Genomic DNA, 20644 nt, shown 5'->3' on the forward strand with positions numbered 1-20644 from the left:
AGCTAATAAAACATTCGAGTTTAAAACATACGTAAACATTGCTTTATTCCTAACTAAATATCTATTAGGCATTCCTTACTCTACTTCTAAAAGATAAATAATATCATAAATATCTACTTAATTAAACGAATTAAATTAATTAAATGTCGTAATACATAAGGAATGATATGAGAAAATGATCGTAATTTATATACGTATTGTCTTTTTCATTATTATTGTAAATCTTATATCTAATATTATAACTATTGCCAACTCTATAATAATAATAGCTCATATTGTTCCTATTGTACGGTTATCTAGTCTATTACAAGTATAAAATATAAGCAACGCAAAAGGAATTGTCTATTATAGAGTTTATCTCTGGTTTGTTTAAAAAAAGAACGACAAAATTAATGCCGAACAAAAAATAATTTAAAACAATGTGTTCTATTTTTAAAGAAAGAATGTTTTATTTTTAATTTTTATAAGAAACAAGGCATTACGTTTAATAAGATAATAATATTTATTTAAGTTTTAGTAGATACGAGCTGCCATATAATAATTTCGAACATGTCATTGATGTACTGATGTTCTGTTTGATTATTCATTTGAAGCGAACAGTCGCTTTGTACTGTGTCTGAGATATCTGTATGTATATATAATGAACTGTTGTCTGTTATTGTATTTAATAACATTACATTACAGAATTTTTATAAATTAAAAATAATTGAATTGGATTCTTGTATCACGTCTTTTGGTCTTTTTATGAAAATTGAAATTACTTGTATAACATAGATGTTACATTTTACTGACCAGATCCAGGAATAAATTCCGGGACTTTGAAGTATGCAGTCCAATAAGCCGGCTGCTACACCAACGAGGCAGTCAACGCTAGATTGGGTTACATATTTTTTATAAATAATATCTCTATTATTTTACTAATCTTAATAGTTTTCATTATTTCCAGTGAAATAAACTATCAAACTTATTTTAACTGAGAGAACTTGAGATCAGTTTTACTTCTAATAGTCACATAACACATATGTATCATTAAATCAGTGTTAAAAATTAAGTATTTTATTTATGATTGGGTTACTCTTAAAATATTCAGTAATTTAAAAAAAAAATTTTAGAACCCCGGATTAAGTATGAAAATTACCTTACAAAATCACGCTGAGTAAGCGTTTCTTATGTATAAAGTAAATTTTAAGAACATGACTAGCTACATTTTAAGAAAACAGCATATCTAATGTTATATAACAATTAACTATCCTACTATTCAGTCACATCAATATTAAATAAGCATTTACAAATGAACAGCGATTACGAGGTGTTTAATCACTTTCTAAGTATGTGAAGTTACAAAAAAAGCTATAAAATAATACAATACAATCTATAATAAAATACAATAAAAATAAATCTATTTTTAAATAGTTATTTCTTTTTCATTGTTTCCTTTATATGAATATTTTAATTGATTTCATTTACTAATAAATTTGTCTACCTGACACAATACTTCGTAACACTTCAATATCATTATACTTTGTATGACGCTTATCATTTTTAATTAGTTTCCATATAGTCGTAACTAATGACCACCACTTGAGTCCCCAATTTTCACCATTTTAGTCTTTCAATAACATATAATTTCTTTAATTAATTGGTAAAAAACGTCTACGATTTTATTTTTCTTTTTGACTTCTACGATTTCATAAGGCTTCTTTTTAATAAACTCCTACGTTGATCTGAAACAAAAGAAAACTTATTAGTACTTGTTTAGTTTATAAATTATATGTAAATAATAATGTCTACCATTACAAATAGAACTAAAAATGTTTTCGAAAAGAGAGTTTCTACTTTCTACGAGTAACGCTTACGGTACGACAATAGATAAAGGAGCCAAGATCAAATCAGCACTTCTGGATCGATAGATAATAATTGCAGGTCTCATATTATAGACCGAATGAAAATGGAGTTTAGGATAAAATTTAAATATAATTGACAATATAAATTAATTTTTATATAATTTATATTGTTTGTTTATTGTACAAAATGATTTATAATATTTTTATATATTATATTTACCCGATATCTTATGAAGTAAAATTCCTATCGTTTATAGAACGATAATAAAAAAAGAGGTTGTATTGCTTGCTTAAAATATAGTATAAGTCATCATTCGTTTGGCTTTAACTCATTTATTTAGGGTCGCATAGCGTGTAAACTGTACGAAAAGGATTTCGCAAACTTTATTGCCGGTCGCCTGCCTGAATAAAGTTCGACCGTTGAGAGGTTTCCTGACATCTGTCAGTTGGTAATGACTAGTGATACACTACAAAAAAAAACAGTTGGCATAAACTTGTGCCAATATTTATATTTTTCCTTATTTATTGAGAATTTAATACAGCGCAAAATTGTATCGTTTCTTGTAATAGTGATATAGTAAATTTTTTATTGGTCAAACCTTTTATAGATTTAAAGGCACATCGGAAATGTTTTTATGGTCCTGTGACGGAAGTATTCTTTTAGCGGCCGGACATTAACCTTTCTAGGGAATGCTTTTACTGGTGGGTGAGTTCCCTGCTACCACACGGGTGGCTAAGACGCCTTTTTCCTGATTGGCTGAGTTTCTCAAATGTCCCTTATTCAGCTCTTAATATAATTTAATGTGGGGTGATACTAACCTGTTAGGTTGCAATTACAAATTAAAAATCTATCGAATAAAATTAGTAACTAAAACTGTTTTTTATTAGCCAAGTGAACTGAACTAAATTAACCCTTTACTGTTAAAATTTAAGTTAAAAAAGGATTATTTTCGATTAATAGTTTTTTTTTAGACCAAGCAAACGAAATCACACGTACAAATTGTTCATTTAGAAAAGTTTGATTAAAAAAACGATTAAATAAATTTAGTATAGAAAAAAAACACATCTTATTACAAATGACAGGAGTAGTTCAGAATAGTTTTATTTTGACAGGTTACGAACAAAAATGTTCACCAACAATTCGATTTTGAAATTTTTAAGAATTTTTTAAGAACGTAGTCTCTATATTAAGGAGAGGACAATATTACAAAATTATATTTTATATTTATAATATAAAAATAATTATTGTGTATGTAGGTAAGGTGAACCATGAAAATTTAAATCGTTATATCAATTACCTACTCCTTGAAAGAATATAATAGAATAAATTCGACAATTATTAAAATAATAAGTCATTTTAGTCATACGTTTGGATTTCGTTAATCGTATACATATAGTTTATTATAATCGCAGGAGTAGGGATAAACACACTTTTACACACAGTCACTTTCCATCAGGTGAGCCTCCTGCTCGTTTGCCACCTCTAACATAAAAAAAAAACAAACCTTAAAGTTACATGTTTCATGAGATATTCAACACTAATCCATTTAACTACCTATATCTACTTAATTCTACGCTCAAAGTTTCGATAGCAACTTCGCTATCATACCAAACACCATTTTATCAAGTAGCCATAAATAATCAAAGGTAGACTTCACTTCTTTTGTGAGACGAAAACTTGAAATCGATAATAATAATAGGAATAATAATCATAATATTTACTTGTAGGCTATAATTTTTTTGATTACTTCGCAGAAAATTTATTGTTTTGTTTATTTTAAATAACAATCTGAAACTAATCAAGTCCTTCGTTTTATATTCCTACAGATAATTGTGATAGCATATTTTGTCAACAATAGAATATTTTAATTTAAAATTAGAACATTCTCGATTGTAAATAAAATATTTGTGAATTTATGTTTACTTTTAAAAATTGTCAAATGAATACTCGTAGTTATTATTTATATAACAGGCACTCTATTGGACTAAGTTTACTCTTCTGCTTTTGACGAGATTAAGCGATTCTTCCACCACGCCGCTCCGTTATGTTTTTGTGGATACAGTAAATATGTAGCAGAATCAACATATAGTATTCGATACGATATTTGCTTGAATCACGATATGGGTTTGAATTTACAATCTTCGGTTTTTATTCACGTCTATTTTATATAAATATTTAATAAAAAATAGTAAGGAAATAAGAAAACTTACAATATCAGTACGTGTATATTAAACGACGTGTATAGGGCACCCATCCTTAGACCTCATGTTGTCCAAAGGAGGCGGTATAACAACGTACGTGTCTCGGCTGGTGCACGGTATCTCGTCATTACCAGCGAACAGCGGCGGTGGAGGAATGACGTCACTATCAACCTCTTCCTCTATAACTTCTTGTCGCCTCCGTCCGGGCATGTAATTCATCACGCATGTCACCGCGATTAGAAAGAGAAAGAAAACGAACACCACGTCAAACATGATTAAGAAGTTAACCATTAATAGTTGCATCACGTCAGGGCGTAGATAACATTATGTGCATATACTCTAAGTCTTTGGTTCAGGACATGTCTGATGTCGATGGAACCTGTAACAAAAAGTTGATATTAATTATTGAAAAAACCACCATCTACATACAATAATAAGGTACACGTTAGATTAAAGAAAATAAACAACACGATAACATTTATTGATATGATTTATTCATTTTATCTTGTTACTAAACAAGATAAAATGAATAAATCATACTACATACATACATACATACTAAACAAGATAAAATAAATAATTGTGAGAGGTATTGTATGTTTTTGTTATATTAAATCGGACGCGAAAATTACAATGGACATTAAACATTTGAAAATCTCGTCAAACAATAATAGAAAATTTTCTGTACAAAAGATATCAGGAAATGGAAACCGGGCTGTGAAAGATGAATAACATTGGAATACACTTTATAAATAAAATGAACAAGGCAGTGGAGTTAAATATAAAAATACTCAAATTAAAGTGTACTGTCCTTATAACAATATTATGTAATTGAATGAATAGATTTTTGAATTAAAAAAAAAATCTTGCACATTTTTTTTATAAAAAAACTTTGAAATCTGACTATGTTTTGACATTAAATGCGATATTATTTTTGGTCTCTGCATTGATAATAATGATATCAATTAAATATAAAATACTTTAGTTAAAAATAGAGTCTCGGGACCCGGTTGGAAGGAAATGGTCTCGCTATGTACATGTATTGTGTGGTAAATATAATGAATATACACAATGGAAAAAAATAATAACGTTTCAGAATAATTAAAAGACAAGTAATAAAATTAAGGCAATATCTATAAATAAGTTAAAATTATGTTATATTAAACCGTATATAAGAAAGAGACAGAGAAAAAGAGAAAGAGAGTCGAGGGTCGCCTGCCGGTGCCATAACTCTTATTCCTTACGTGACAATTTCTGCCTTTACTATAAGCCGCGTAAAACTTCGTTCCAATAAAATGTTTATAGATAATTTTAATATTAATTTATTTCTAGGCTAGTCTATTATTATCATAACACATTCGGCGATTTCACAATTTGATTATATTGTATCATGCAGCCAGATTCGTACTACAAATATTATTTAATAAACTACATGCACATATCACAAGCGCAAAAATTACAAAAATATCTTTCGTAGGAAGACATAACAAAGATAATTATGAAAATATAAACAAATACTATCAATACAGTGAATTTATTTAGTGATTTACTATGAGCATTTTATCGTGGTGTAAAATTATGTAAAAATAAATATTATACAAGTCAGCATCGGTTCGCTTTACTACTTTGCCGGACGTCCTCTCACAAGTAACATTCTTTTTAACCATACCGTCTTTCACACAATCCGTCCATCGTTTCATTGGTCGTTCCCAACCTTGATATCCTATCATAATAATAGTAGCACTCTTATACACACACGAGTAAATTACATGATATTTAACAATTCGAATCTCCTATTTTAAACGGTTTTTATCAGAATAGCTATTCCCTTTAAAAAAACGAGCCCTTGACTTACATAATATATGAATAAAAACGCATTGATTTTATAAAACTGTAAGTCTGAATGTAAGTCTTTATAATTATATTTTTTATATATAGAGTTTTATGAAATTAATAAACAATAACAGAAACACCTACATACAGACACACATTGTATGTACTAACGCATTTATTGTTACTACTTTAATTTTAATTTTTTTTTTATATATAATAATAGCAATGCCCCTAATTAATAAAGGAATTACTAATATTCCTATTTACCCCTCCTTTTAAGCTTATTTTTTGTGTAAGGATCGATCCTGCGAATTTTTACATCGCTAGGCGGATTTTATTAGATTATTAGGTATTTTCATAATGATTTTTATGGATTTTTATGGCTCACTAGAAGTTCTCAACACTGTGTTTAATTAATACGAGTATTTTGTATATGTTAGTGTTATAGGATAATAACGTAAAATTGGTTGAAATTAATTTATCCCTCTAAAACTTTCATACGAAAAATGAAATGTCGAATGTGATGACTCTTTGTTCAGAGAAACTCAAAAGCTATTTCCACGTTCTCAATCGATGGTTCCTTGTAATTTTTTCGCTGATACGTCGTTTGATGCTACAGAATTTTCGGTTCTACTCAGCCTTTAATTCTTAATAAGAGCTTTTTCAATATTACTTGAAAAGCCATTGTCCATAATCGGCTGTATTTATTATATGTATGTATGTATGTTATTGTAGAACTTTTTTTTATGATTACTACCAACAACGTCTCTACTATATTCACGATAAATTTAGGAATACCGAGGGGAGGGAGTTTGACTTACAGTCAAACTTTTTACTATATACTATATTGATTACTGAGGAAAAAAAATTAGATAAATTCTTATGAAAAAAATTAAATTATTGAAATCAAAATTAGAACAGGGGAACAGTCGACCGCCATGACTCTATGTGGCAATATATTATTTTATTATTTATTTCACGTGGTATATTACAAAAATACACATAATTTCACACTGTGATGTCACCGTTTAGTGTGTCGTGTGTATGTTTGACTATTTAATGAGTAATTTGTTCGTCATATCAACGAAATATGGTATCCACATCAAACAATTCTAATTGTTAACAGTGAAATGAATACACGGTTCAGATTCAATTTTGCCCAATTGTGGTCAAGTAAAATCAGCCAAGTAGTTAATTAATGTATATCTGTTTTATCAATATCAATATTGTTTACACCCAGTGGTTAGAACACGTACATCTTAACCGATGATTTCGGGTTCAAGCCCAGGCAGGCACCACTGAATTTTTATGTGCTTAATTTGTGTTTATAATTCATCTCGTGCTCGGCGGTGAAGGAAAACAGCGTGAGGAAACCTGCATGTGTCTAATTTCAACGAAATTCTGAAACATGTGTATTCCGCCAACCCGCATTGGAGCAGCGTGGTGGAATATGCTCCAAACCTTCTCCTCAAAGGGAGAGAGGCCTTTAGCCCAGCAGTGGGAAAATTTACAGGCTGCTATTGCTAATGCTAATGCTTACACCTTTAAATATGTTATGTTAATTTTATGTGTTTAGTGATAAGTTATTAGTGTATGTAACTATTTCAATAATTAAATAAAACTCTACTCTACTAAAAGCAATAAATAATTTTTACCCGCTGTTATAATTATTTATATTTATGTTTCAAAAGAGCAAAAGTAAATAATATTGCTTTAAGACTTTAATTAAATATTAAATATTAAATTTATATTAATTAAAAGTTATGATTTTAACAGATGATAAAAGTAAATATTTACATATAACTAACGGACCCTTTGGGCAGGTCAAATGTAAGCCAAACGGTTCTCTTAGAATCGTCTTTAACCTATTTAAACTGGACCATTTTATCTGCTGGAACAGCCGGCTTTGGATTAATTTGAGCAGTAGAAAAGCAATTGAAACCGACGTCAAATGTGTCCTACATTGATATAAAATACTTGTATTGTTGGCTTTAATCGACTATTACAAATACATTCTTGAATTGTAACTTGGACATGTAGACACTCGGCATAGGGTTTGTAGGTGAATCAAGATTAAAGTCGATTCAATCATTTTAACAATTTAATTCAGTCAATATTCATAGAAATATTGACTTAAGACTTGCTTGTGAGATATATTATTTATCGTCGTATACTTTTTCCTTTATTTTATGGGTAACATATGCATCACAGTATATTGACAACGATATTATGTATACGTAGCAACAGTTAATATATAAATACGATTGTTTCTGCAAAGTCATCAAAATTCATCCTTCCTTGGGCTAACTATAGACGTTCTTTAATTTGAATTATCTACGTAACTTAACAGTAGGAAATGGGTAACAACTGAGTTTTGTGACAATTTTTCTCTGTGTAATCTACATTCCGAAGGATGGTTTTAAGTTTGGTTTAGTTAGAAAAGATTATTTCGATTTGATTTGATTTATTGATTTCTCTTTATCATATCCCCAGTTAATTCCATTGTGCACATATTATTATCCCTAAATAGTCTCCTATCGTATTCTGCCTTTACACATCAGTCCAGATCTAATTCTTAACATATTTATCTCGGAGTATTCATCACTATTAAGCTTAGTATCCAAACACTCTAATCCATAGCTGATAACAGACGACGACAATTTATGTAAGTACTAAACGATAAAAAAAGTTTCTGACAACAGTTCTGTAGGAAGATGGTTTAGAGTGTATTGGACCAAGCTCAATGCGAATGGAATCGTATAGCAGAATCACCCAGCACAATTTTTTGATGAGTTTTTCCTTTAACCTTAAGCATGTTAAGTTGAGTAATATAAATAAATAAAAATTACAAAGGATTTGTTGAGCCTTCAATTAAAATCTTAATTTATCTATTGGGCCACTGTTAAAATAAAGATAAACAACGTTAAAATATCATAGTTGTAAAGATTTAACTTCCTAATAAAACAATGTACCTATTTTAATATCTTCAAAGAGTTCTGTAGCTTTTTTTATTCTGGAGTAAAAACGTTTTTTATTTGTTAATTATCGCTTTAAAGAGCCATTACGTGAGTACGGTGCTAAGAAAGTTTAAGATAAATTTTATTTGGACAATAAACATGAAAAATTCAGAGAAAAATGAACGCTCAGATTCGACGTAATATCCGCTTAAAACTCGTTTAACTGAATTGTGGTCTTAAAAAGTGGAACGGACTTTATTCTGACGATCATGAACCGCTTTCGACCATCTGATTTGTTTTTAAAATTGGAATTGACAGAAGTTTAATCACAAATATTGGTCTTTTGAAATAGTGACCTACATTTAGGGTAAACATCATTTTTCAATTTCTAATCTGTATAATCTTTGATCATAGTATAAAGAGGTAAATTTTGGTAGGATTATATTAAAAAATTACCTAAAATGAACGCGGGAATCTTAACCGATGATTTCGGATTCAAACCCTAGCAGGCACTACTGAATTATCATATGCTTAATTTGTGTTTATAATTCATCTCGTGGTCGGCGGTGAAGGAAAATATCGTGAGGAAACCTGCATGTGTTTAATTTGAACGAAATTATGCCACATGCGTATTCCACGAACCCGCATTGGAGCAGCGTGGTGGAATATGCTCCAAACCTTCTCCTCAAAAGGAGAGGAGGTCTTAGCACAACAGTGGGAAATTTACAATGTAATGTAAAAAAATATTATTAAGCCAGTGTAGTGGGAATAAAATAGGTTATCCTAAAGTTTTCGGGTTGATTTTTAAAAATGCAGTGGAGTGTACAAGGGTAACTTGATTGAAATTATAAACTTCTCCTCACTCTGTCAAAGAAAAACTTATTGGTAGAACTCACAAAACACTTGCACTAACTTACTGTATTTAACTACAGAAACTGCACTTTACATTATATAACTAGTTTGATTTATATACAAAATCCTACAATGATATCGCAAAAACTTCTCTGCAAGTCGTTTTCTTGTACCCGGAAAATGGTTTATTCGGTTAATCTTGACAGGCGCGCTTCATTTCAGGCAGACAGAATCTGAATACAAATATTCATTGAAGAAAAGACACCTACATTTCAGAGGATTTTGTGTAATAAGAATCTTGTCTTTAATTTTAGTTTACTTGTTCAATGTATTTGTTTTAGTATGACAAAGGATCATATTAAGTTTTGTTAGAATTGTATACAGTTGTTTTTTAAAAATATTTACTGTGTACTTAATGTTTTAAAGACAGAAAGGTAATAAATACAATTATAGACGTAAATGATTCTCGAGTTTGGCATAAATCTATGTCGCAAAAGCCGGTGCCCAACAGTTTTCGTATGGTGATAATCTATTATGAATTCCCTTTATACAATTTATAATATAACACAAAATAAGGATATTCCTAGAAAAAATAAAGATAATACGTATTTGTGTGTGTGCTTAAGTTAGTATGATACTTTATTTTTTTTAAAACATTTGCAATATTTTACGTATAATGTGTTATGAGTGTGGATACGTTCCTTCAATTTAGTGTAAATATTTTTTCACTTCATGGTTTATCGATACACAAGGACTTGTCATCATTTGGCAATGACTGAGGCTGTTTCCTTGCAGACAAATAGAAAATCATCTCATATTTTCTGATAAGCTTCTTTTTTATTGTAAATATGTTTGTCGGTGAATCATTATATAACAACTTCATATCTTGCCATAAAATACTACAAAAATCTTTTAAAGAATAAATAAATTGGGAATTCAGATAATTGTATATTTTTAACCGATTACGGTCCAACTACAGGCTTGGTATGCTTTGTTCCATCTATTCGTTTTCATAAACGTTCCTTTTTTAAAACATTCCTTAATATATAACATAAGTAACGTTATATTGAGTTCAATCACCTGGAATTTAATGCTGAATTTTGCTAAATAATTTTTGGTATCAGATATTTAAATTATAAAGCGGACAAAAGCCGCTTCAACATAAAACGTGCATCTAGATTTTAAGTACTTCATAAATATTTACTTATTAATTATGCTTTTTACAATCTCATCAACAAAATATGATTGTATGATAATGCTATTTTCGTAGCATCGTAGTAAATATACAATCTTAAGCGACCTTAATTCTATTTTTATCCGGTTAGTCCATTTGGGGTCGGTATTGCAAGTCACCAATGGTTATTGTGATAAATTACAGCCTAAGCGATAGGCCGAGCCATTAGCTGGCATTCATATAGTTTCTATACTAGACACGGGTGAGGGTTTATACAAAGTTCTGATTTAATTTAACAACTTTTGGGCTTGTACCGATTAAACTAGACGTTTATTGAATAACTAGACTACAAGTAGGTTGGGTTAGTTTGTGATAGGACGGCTTAGATATACTTAATATTAAACTAGTAACAAATTGTTATTTGACAAATATGACGTTTTATGGTATAAATTATATTCATTTAACCTTTTTACTATAAATAAAATATAAAATTTTCAAACCATAATAAATAAAACTATTCATGTATACAATTTTCTTTTTCTCCCGAAAATAACCAATAGCTTAGGTACTAATTTTAATAACTTAGTTTTTGGCGATATACATATATTTTTAAAGTTTGACATATATATCACATTATTTTACTCTTAAGAATACTAATATCGTATCGGTAATAACAATTCTCTATCATTTTCATCATGATATAGGGGTATCTAGCGTTGTTTAACTAGTTGGTTGGTGTAATCTGTCTACGTTGTCTCTCCATCTCTATATTTCCGTACGAGGTAGACATTACTGTAACTTAAGATACAAACATTGGATTCCATGAAATATGGGTCTTGGGTATTGCAATTTCAATGATACAATTCGTTGAGCTATGCCTTTATTGCTACTACGGATTTCGATATTCCCGACTTGATCGTGTAAGGATTATTGCCTGTTATTAATCATATCTTACTAATCTAAAGTAGGACTAACAATGCATGCAATAGTTTCTTGTTCTTGCATGACTCATAATAAAGTTTCCAATGGTATTGTTTTTATTTTCCTTACAAGTTTAAAAGTAAATTTAGCGATCAGAAGTTGCTGTAGTTACTGCGTTTTTCTCTTATATTACTTTTACTTTACATTGTTTTTGCTTTTGTTAGAATTCTGGGAGTTACTTATGTAGTTTATAATTTCAGTATTGCTTGTGTTTGTTATAACATGTGGAAACTTAATTTGTTTTTGTATATTTTAAAACCAATGAAGAACTTTGAATGAGAACAGTTTTAATAGCAATTTCGAGGGCAAAGTTTTCGGAGGTAACGGGATGATGTCGAACAGTACGCTCACTTATTTTACTTGATCAGTAATATATGATATTAAAATAATTAATTTCACAACTATACTCCCATGTTTAATTACATTTTGATTATAATATTATTTGCGGTTTAACTACAAATTAGTATTCGACCTTAATATGAATTAACGTAATATTCCATTAATAAATCGAAAAATGATATATTTGTAATTTACAACGAATATAATTACGATGTTTCTATTTTGTATTAGATCGGTAATACTATTGTTCATTTATTAACATCGAGAAAAGGGTTGTCGTTTTAAAGGCCCGAGATTTAAGAGAACAGATGAAAGGCGAGGAATATTGAAGGAAATAAACTAATTATTATTTGACGAAATTGAATTATTCATATTTTAAAGAAGCTTATATCGTTTGTTTTTGAAGTTGAATTATTAAAATGGTTTTTCAGTTTCTTTATCAAGTGAATGTATTTTGATCGTCATTATAAGTTTGTTATTTTTATGAGACATTCTCGGTATGTAAGCTGTATATCTTGTGGTACGAATTAATACTTGAGGTTTCTTGGCTTTGTGAATTAAATTTTGTACCTGTATATAATATTGTTTGGATGTCTACACCGTATAAGGAACCTACCTTCCTAACCTAGTTAATATGTGTTATAGTTTCTGAGATTCGCGATTAATCAGTGAGTGGTATTTCGCTTTTATATATATAGATAAACCAACCAACAATTGAAAATATGATCAAACAAGGATTTAAATTCATTAAAGAAAAAAAGATATATATATGTAAGATGTAAAATCAACTAAATATTTAAATATTTTATAAACAAATTCAGTTATAAGCTTACTTCTTTCGAGACTTATTATGGATGTAAACACATAATCCTGTTATACCTAATCATATAAAATTTTAATTTATGAATTCGTTAATATAACTGAATTAGGATTCAGTTTGCTTGCGTAATTATAAATTTAAATTTTTCACACTCGATTTATTAATATAGTAAAAAAAAATATTATTACGGTAATATATAATGATGTTATAAATACGAAATTAGCTCCGTCTGTCTATCTCTAGCTCTTTCACGACCACCTTTCAAACCACTGAACCGATTTTGATGAAATTTGGTTTGAAGCTAGCTTGAACTTAAAGGTCATAGTCGTTTTATACCCAATGTTTGACCAATAACCCCAAAATGGTAGTAATATATAAAGTTCTTTATTTTTTTCTGGATTAACGAAAAACTACTTATACTATTTATACGGATATTTTTTATTTTAATTTTAATTTTTAAAATAAGAAATTTATATATTCGCTTCGGTAAAATAAACGCAAGTTTGTTGTGATATTTCAGAGTAGAAAAGATCCACCCTTTCTGAACTCGTGGGTGTTGTGAGAGTCGAACAAGAGAAGTTTGGAGAAGTACATCCATCAATAGAGCGCGTAGGCGTCTCGGAAACCTTATGGTGAGTGGGAACTGACTCACTAGTCGGAGCATTTATAAAGAGGGTTGGTGTTAGAAAGTAAAAGTATGTCAAACATTAAAGCTCAAACACAGCGCTGACCGATAAAAGGAATTGCGCAACTAACTGCCAAGATGATGATTATGACTTTATTTTGTTTTAAACAACAGACACAATAAAATAAATTAACAACGATTTAAAACGATAACAAAACATAAGTTTAAATATATTTATATGAAACCGTCTTTCTATTGTATGAAAGAGACTAAGAGAAAGAGTAAGAGCAATAATAAGGGGTTGCTTAGGGAGGGCATAACGCTTTTCCTTTTGTTTAAGTGATGATTTCGGCCAGTTCACTCTACTGTAAGCCGCGTAAAAGAACCTCGATACAACAGACATTACGAGAGAAAGAAATGCAAATGTCATTTGACGACATAAATTTAACGTAAACCTACTTATAAACAGTTTGAATTTAGATTATTTGTTATTGCTATCTATTGGTGACTTGTCACGTATTAATATTTATGGCAAATATAAACAGTTTATTATTAAGTTTTCATTTTGAATGAAGTAGATTAATAATATTAATAATTTATTGCACAAAACCTCGCCTAAAAGTTTACTCTAAAATTTAAATGAAAAAAAAATTTATGGAGTGTTCCATTTGAAATGCAGTTATTATTTAATTACATGACGTTGCATTGATGACTTAAAGTATTATTAATTGAGAACTTTTTAATTGTTAATTTGAGTGTTATTAGATAATTTGTATAATTTTAGATAAAATACCGGTGATAATCCATTCCAATGCACAAATATAATTAAAAATGGGAGATATAATAGTATATACTTCAGAGTATTGGCAAATACATGTGCAATGTTCCCACACATTCATAGTCCGATTGGACAGCAATTCGACAAGCACGCAGGTAAACTATTTAGAACTGCAAGGATTTTACATAATTTCGGAGATAAGCGAGATTATAACATTATCACGTTTCCATCTTCAGACAGCTACTAAGAATTCCTTGACATAAAAATCTATAACTTATATTGACATGTCCTGGGATTCCATTTCGTCACGTACGGATTTGTAATCGAGTATTTTTTATATTATACCAGTAAGCCAGTTACTTATTACATATACTTTTAGACTAATTATGCAATATTTATATATGACAATGGTACGAGTAAGTCGCTTGCAACATTTTAGCCGGTAACTGGAGCGTCATCAGGATGTAGACTTACGGAAGATCACAAACTTTGCGTCTTTGCTTTCAAAGACTTAACTTAGCCGAGCGGAATAGGAGATCGTATTGAAACTTTCTTATAATAATGTAAATTTGCGTATGCTACATATTCTCTTTTTATTACTGTATATTTGACCAAATTTAAATAGAAAGTATAAAATAAAAATAACGTAACTGATAAATCGATTTAATTCTTTTTATGATTAACAAACTCTCCGTCCTGAATTCGTACATATTCGTATTTTCTAACCAGTGGGGTATAAACATTTGCCAACCAATCTATTCGCTTGTACTATTCTAGTGCATCGTAAATACGTCCTGCGTATTTCTTCACCCGTTTTTTGAACATTTCCTTATTTAGTTTTGAATAACGCTATGAATTTCAAAGTAATAAAACAAATATTTATATATAAAAAACTATTTTAAATAATGTGTTATTTAATTATGACAAATGTTAATATAATATGATTATATGCCGTTAATAGACCATTTCCTCTGCCCCAAGGTTGCCTGGAAGAGATCGCTCTTCAGCGATAAGGCCGCCTTTTGTGCCATGCTTTATTTTGTTAAATTTATTTCCTGTGTGTTTTACTTATCTTGGTGTACAATAAAGAATATATTATTATTATTATTATTATTAAAATTAGTTTTCATATTTTTTTAAATATTATTCGTTTATTGGCAGGTATATCTCATACGTTACGTAAAGTACGTAGTTTACAATGTGATTCAAGTAAAATATCTAAAATTAAAGCTTCCTTTTAAAATAACCAATATTTTAAGATATTCTGCTGTCGCTCGCTTTTTACGTTTGAATTACATGATATGAGCTGTATAATGTATGTATAATATTGTTTACCGCAGAGTAGCATTATTCTAACGGGACTCATTATTGTGCGAGAAATACAAAATAAATGAGTAAATTTTACTTTCTTTTCACAAACAAAAACCTATACAAAACATACTTAATGTTGAATATTGTTTTAAGAGGCCTCTTATTGTAACTTTTCTCGTATGATATGGTATTATATACGGTTCAGAATCAGTGTTAATGATGACTACCCTTCAATTTTCGGTCACATTGACCTCTTTGAAAGAAGACTAGGTAGTTTTGACATGTGCACAGTTTTGCTGTTTATATTAGTATTACAGAGCGTTTAAGTGCAACAACTACATGTATATCAAGTGTACTCTCCTAATCCGACAACGATCCCGGTAGAAGCAAAGCTAATCCAGGCACAAAACCGGCGTCTTTATGTATTTTCGAAGCACAGAGTTACAACAATAATACTTCCTGTGAAGCGCTACGGGTCCCAGAATTGGCAATATTTTTTAGTGTGTCTCTGAATATAATTTTATTTAATTATAATTTTTACATTTCGTATTAATTTACGTATCAGAAAATAATATATAAATTTTATAATTAAATTAAATGTTTTAAGTCAGCGCGATCTCAAGGGTATTATTCAAAATATGCTCAAGTTTATTAAGTTATGAGTTCGAGTAATTGCATTGGTAAAAAATAGTATAATATGTTGGATTTGTATGATTCAGTGATGAGAATAGTGATAATCTTAATGTTGTAGATGATTTTATTTGGCAGCACCAAAAGTATCTGCTAAATTTTACTTACTTTGATCTAACTGATTTGGAAAATAATTTGCAAGAACGAAAATACTGACGGGTTGAGTTAAATATAAGTTGTTAATAAAGATTTTACAATTAAGAAAGATGTTAATGTTTTCTTTATAATTTTAAATTAAGTTAAGGTTGTAACATTTCTGCCATTTATTTTCAACTGTAGGTTCATAAGTAATATACAGTTCAACCCACATATTATAAATAATATGAGTAACTTAAGATCAATTAATATTTATCATGGATGTTATGAAAAAAATCAGGGTGACTAAACAGTAATATTATTATAATTCATATTAAATTATAATTAAAGTTAATACTTAAATAGGTGTAACTTTTTACTATTTATTAAGACAAATATAATTAATGATAAATTATTTTGAATTATCTTGCACGTGAGTATAAATACTCTCGAAACGAAACGACATAAAAATATGTTCTACAAATCGTCGCCGGCTCGGTGCTAGGCTGCGCCATCACCGTTTTGTATCTTACTACTAAAATTGGAACATGATAGGTTTTCACGTCCCAATTTTAGAAGGAATTGTTATAAAATGGAATATGGAATACAGTTTTATATGTACATATATTTATGGTTTGTTTTTGTACTGTGTCGAATATCAGTGTAATACTAGTATGCCCTTTGATCAAAAAATGTTGAAATTGAATGAAGAACTAAACATGCCATGTTGAATAGGATACGCAGTTTTAAATCCAGTCTAGAAATGCAATGATAGTTACTATAGACAACTTTACTATAGACAAATTTCATCAAATTCAGTTTATTTGTTTGGCCATTTATTTGTTTTAACAGTCAGAGATACTTTCGCATTTATAATATTTTTATAGATTTAAAAAGGTGATTAGTTAAACAATGCGCTGTCTCCTTTTTACCAATGTAAAATCAATGAATTCAGAAAGAGATAGATCTATGTTTATACACTAAATAGCGTTTATAAGAAAAGGCGTAAGTTATTAAATGTATTAATCTACGAGAAATCACTCTTTATAAGATAATGATTATTATTTCATAATATAAAATATGATTTGGTAATATTAAAATGTATTATTATGCTAGGAGTTTTATAAAAAACAATAATTAGAAAAAAAAATTTAAGCTTTGGAATACTAAACAAATTAAAAATAAGGCGACAATTATTATCAACAAAACGAAGCTCTTTATGATAAGCATTATATACTAAGACATTCAGAATGCGCTTCATTTTGTGGTATATTTTTTATGTATATTGTCAAAACAGTTTTTTCAGTAAGCAAAAAAAAATGTAGTTTATATATAAATATATATATATACTCATACTAAGTAAATTAAATACATTAATTTAATACAGTATATAAAATTTGGTTGACATTTATGGTTACTGCTTTCCTCTAAAGGTCATAAGTGTATACCCTATGACCTTTCTCAATAAACATTCTTCAAATTAAATTGGTCGTTCTTGAAATTAGCGCTACTATAAATGCTCCAGCTTTATAATATACTTTTACGATCAATTATTGTAATTCTATTTTTTTTTTAATTATTATTATTTGAGATTTGGAGATTATACAAAAATAGTACTATCCTTGCTATAAGACTTATTGCATAATTCATCTATATATTGAGATTTGTATGATAGACGTCCTAATATATCACCAAATACCTAGTTACCTTCTCTACACGTAGACATGAGGGCCTAAAATTTAATGAGTTTTAATTTTAACTAAAGAGGCTATTCAACGATATATTATATAAAACATTGTTTTTTCGTCTTTCTTCAAAAAAATTACGATTGTTATAAATCCTAAATTCGAATAAAAAATACGAATAATAATAAACATGACTATTATTATTTTCCCTAACTTGTGTTAAAGTAAAAAATGTTATGCAATTTGTTTTTCTAGTCGAAGAATTTTTTGGTGTTCTTTTAACAACGAACGCTTTATATTGCTAAAACGTTTCCTTTTGATCTTTGACTTACAGTAAAGATTGTTAGCGTGTAAAAAGATAAAAAAGTTTATTTTTTTCGATCATCTCTAGTATTGAGAGTGGGGATGATGGAATAAAAACAATTAGGTCCTAATAAAACAATCAATTTGTAACATTTGTAAACAGGATCAAATGGGTTCATATTTGCAAACCAAGCATCAACTCTCTCAAACTTAATTTAACTCAACTCAACTCTACAGGGTTGTAAGTGGTTATTTTAAGAGACATTAATCAATCCCTTGCCAAACATGTGATTTATTGTGTTGTATTCCTTGTGTCCATTAACAAGGGTTATATTTGTAGCGACGAAACATTCATATATTCTGGGGCGGTATATCCTTATTATGTTTTATTTTAACCTCGATAAGAAAGCACTCGTAAAATGTAAAAGGCTCGTCGTCAAGCACTTTAAATCGTCACAAAAATTAAATGTATAGTATCCAGTGTGGAATGCGAATTTTACGAGAATGAACCAAGAGAAACTCTAGTTACTAGTTTTCACCAATTGAATCTATACTCAATATTAATATAAATACGAAAGTAATTCTGTCTGTCTGTTGCGCTTACACGGTCTTATGGAGCAATCCAAGGAACGAGTACTTTTTCACGCCTAATACCTGACGACTAATCCCTAAAACGCGAAGCCGCGGGCGATAACTAGTGTTATGTATATACAATGAATAATACACTGGACTGGCCTGATGGTAACCATCATCGACCCAAAGAGATGGGATCTGTAAGAATTATTCACCATCCATTACAACCTCATTGCGCTACCAAACTTGGGAATTAAGTTATGTCACACTGGATATTCCATGTCAAGTTTTGTTTATTAACTATTTTTAATTTTGACTTGTATATATTTATTTGAATAATCAGTGTAAAAAGTGTTTTATTAATTAAATTATGTATTTAAATAATTTTAATAATATCTTAATCATACAAACTCGTTCGTATATATGTATTTATGTGATATCGATTTATTACAGGATGCGAATTGAATTCGGCCTTATCTAAAATCTGCGATATGATGTGAAGCAGGTGGCGGTAATCGTGTTACTGTTTACGTCACGTCAGTAATATATTTGCTTGTACTACCACAACTCCCGTAATACAATTTATTAGACTGACGTATGAAGACTTACCTATTAAGGTTAACTAATTAGCCACCATGTAAACGAAATTTTTCTCATTCTGATGTTTTGGAACGTAGAGAACAGATCAATACGAAAGGATTTAAGCTTTTGTACATATGTACTTCATATTTCAGTGATAATGCTGTTTAATTTCCGTCAATTTATAATACTTAGTAAATTTTCGATATTAGATTATTAATACAATAAGTAATATTATTGTCGAAATTGTTATATTGTAATATGTGACGGTGTGACCAGATAATTATTGTTTTTTTTTTAAATTATATGACATGAATAAAATGTGACCGACAGTACCGACATACATGTCCAAATAGTATTCCATATGAAGAAATGTTAATTGGCAAATATTGCTTAATACTTTATATGTATTTATAACATTTTTTCAATTTTACTTTCTTTTTCATAATTCGTTAGCTTCATCAATGACGTATGAATATTTCAGGGCTAACGAACTTAAGAATCACTGGATCCTTAATAAAGGATCTTAATAAAGGATATAAATTGGGCAATGTAATTTAAACCAATAGGTTTAAATTACATTGCCCAATTTATAATTTATAATAATATGAATACTTTAAAATATAAATTGAGTTTCTTTCATCGCTTTTAATTACAAACAATACAATAATTAATTTATTTCATACCTTTATCAAAAATCTTGTAAAACAACCATTCAACGACACTTAAACATGTCACACCGCGTAAACTTTTTCTATGTCGCGCTAACAACTGGCGTTCACGCCGGCCGGCGTCGGGCGGCAAACTGAAGACCCCGCAGTACCCGCCGCACCTACGAGCTACGACACCCCCAGTTTTGATTTGCAAACACCACTTTTGTGACTCGTAGAATTTGACACATTCGTAATATAGCACGGTCTTTGAGGTATTCGCCGTACATATTTTAAATTGTTGAGGTTTTATTGTTTTAGATACTGCTCGTTATACGGTATTGTTTCTTTTATACACTGCATTCGTAACATA

At 29.3% G+C, this 20644-nt stretch overlaps 1 long non-coding RNA gene across 1 annotated transcript; it reads right to left on the reverse strand.

Moving 5' to 3' along the window:
- Window positions 1-977: 977 nt before the first annotated feature.
- On the reverse strand, window positions 978-20423 carry LOC125066356. The gene is made up of 3 exons (XR_007119666.1): window positions 20308-20423; window positions 4056-4425; window positions 978-1724 (listed from the first exon to the last, which is right to left on the reverse strand). It is a non-coding gene; the product is annotated as an uncharacterized LOC125066356 (long non-coding RNA).
- Window positions 20424-20644: the final 221 nt, after the last annotated feature.

The sequence above is a fragment of the Vanessa atalanta genome, chromosome 9 (assembly GCF_905147765.1).
Source record: "Vanessa atalanta chromosome 9, ilVanAtal1.2, whole genome shotgun sequence".
NCBI classification, from domain to species: Eukaryota; Metazoa; Arthropoda; class Insecta; order Lepidoptera; family Nymphalidae; genus Vanessa; species Vanessa atalanta.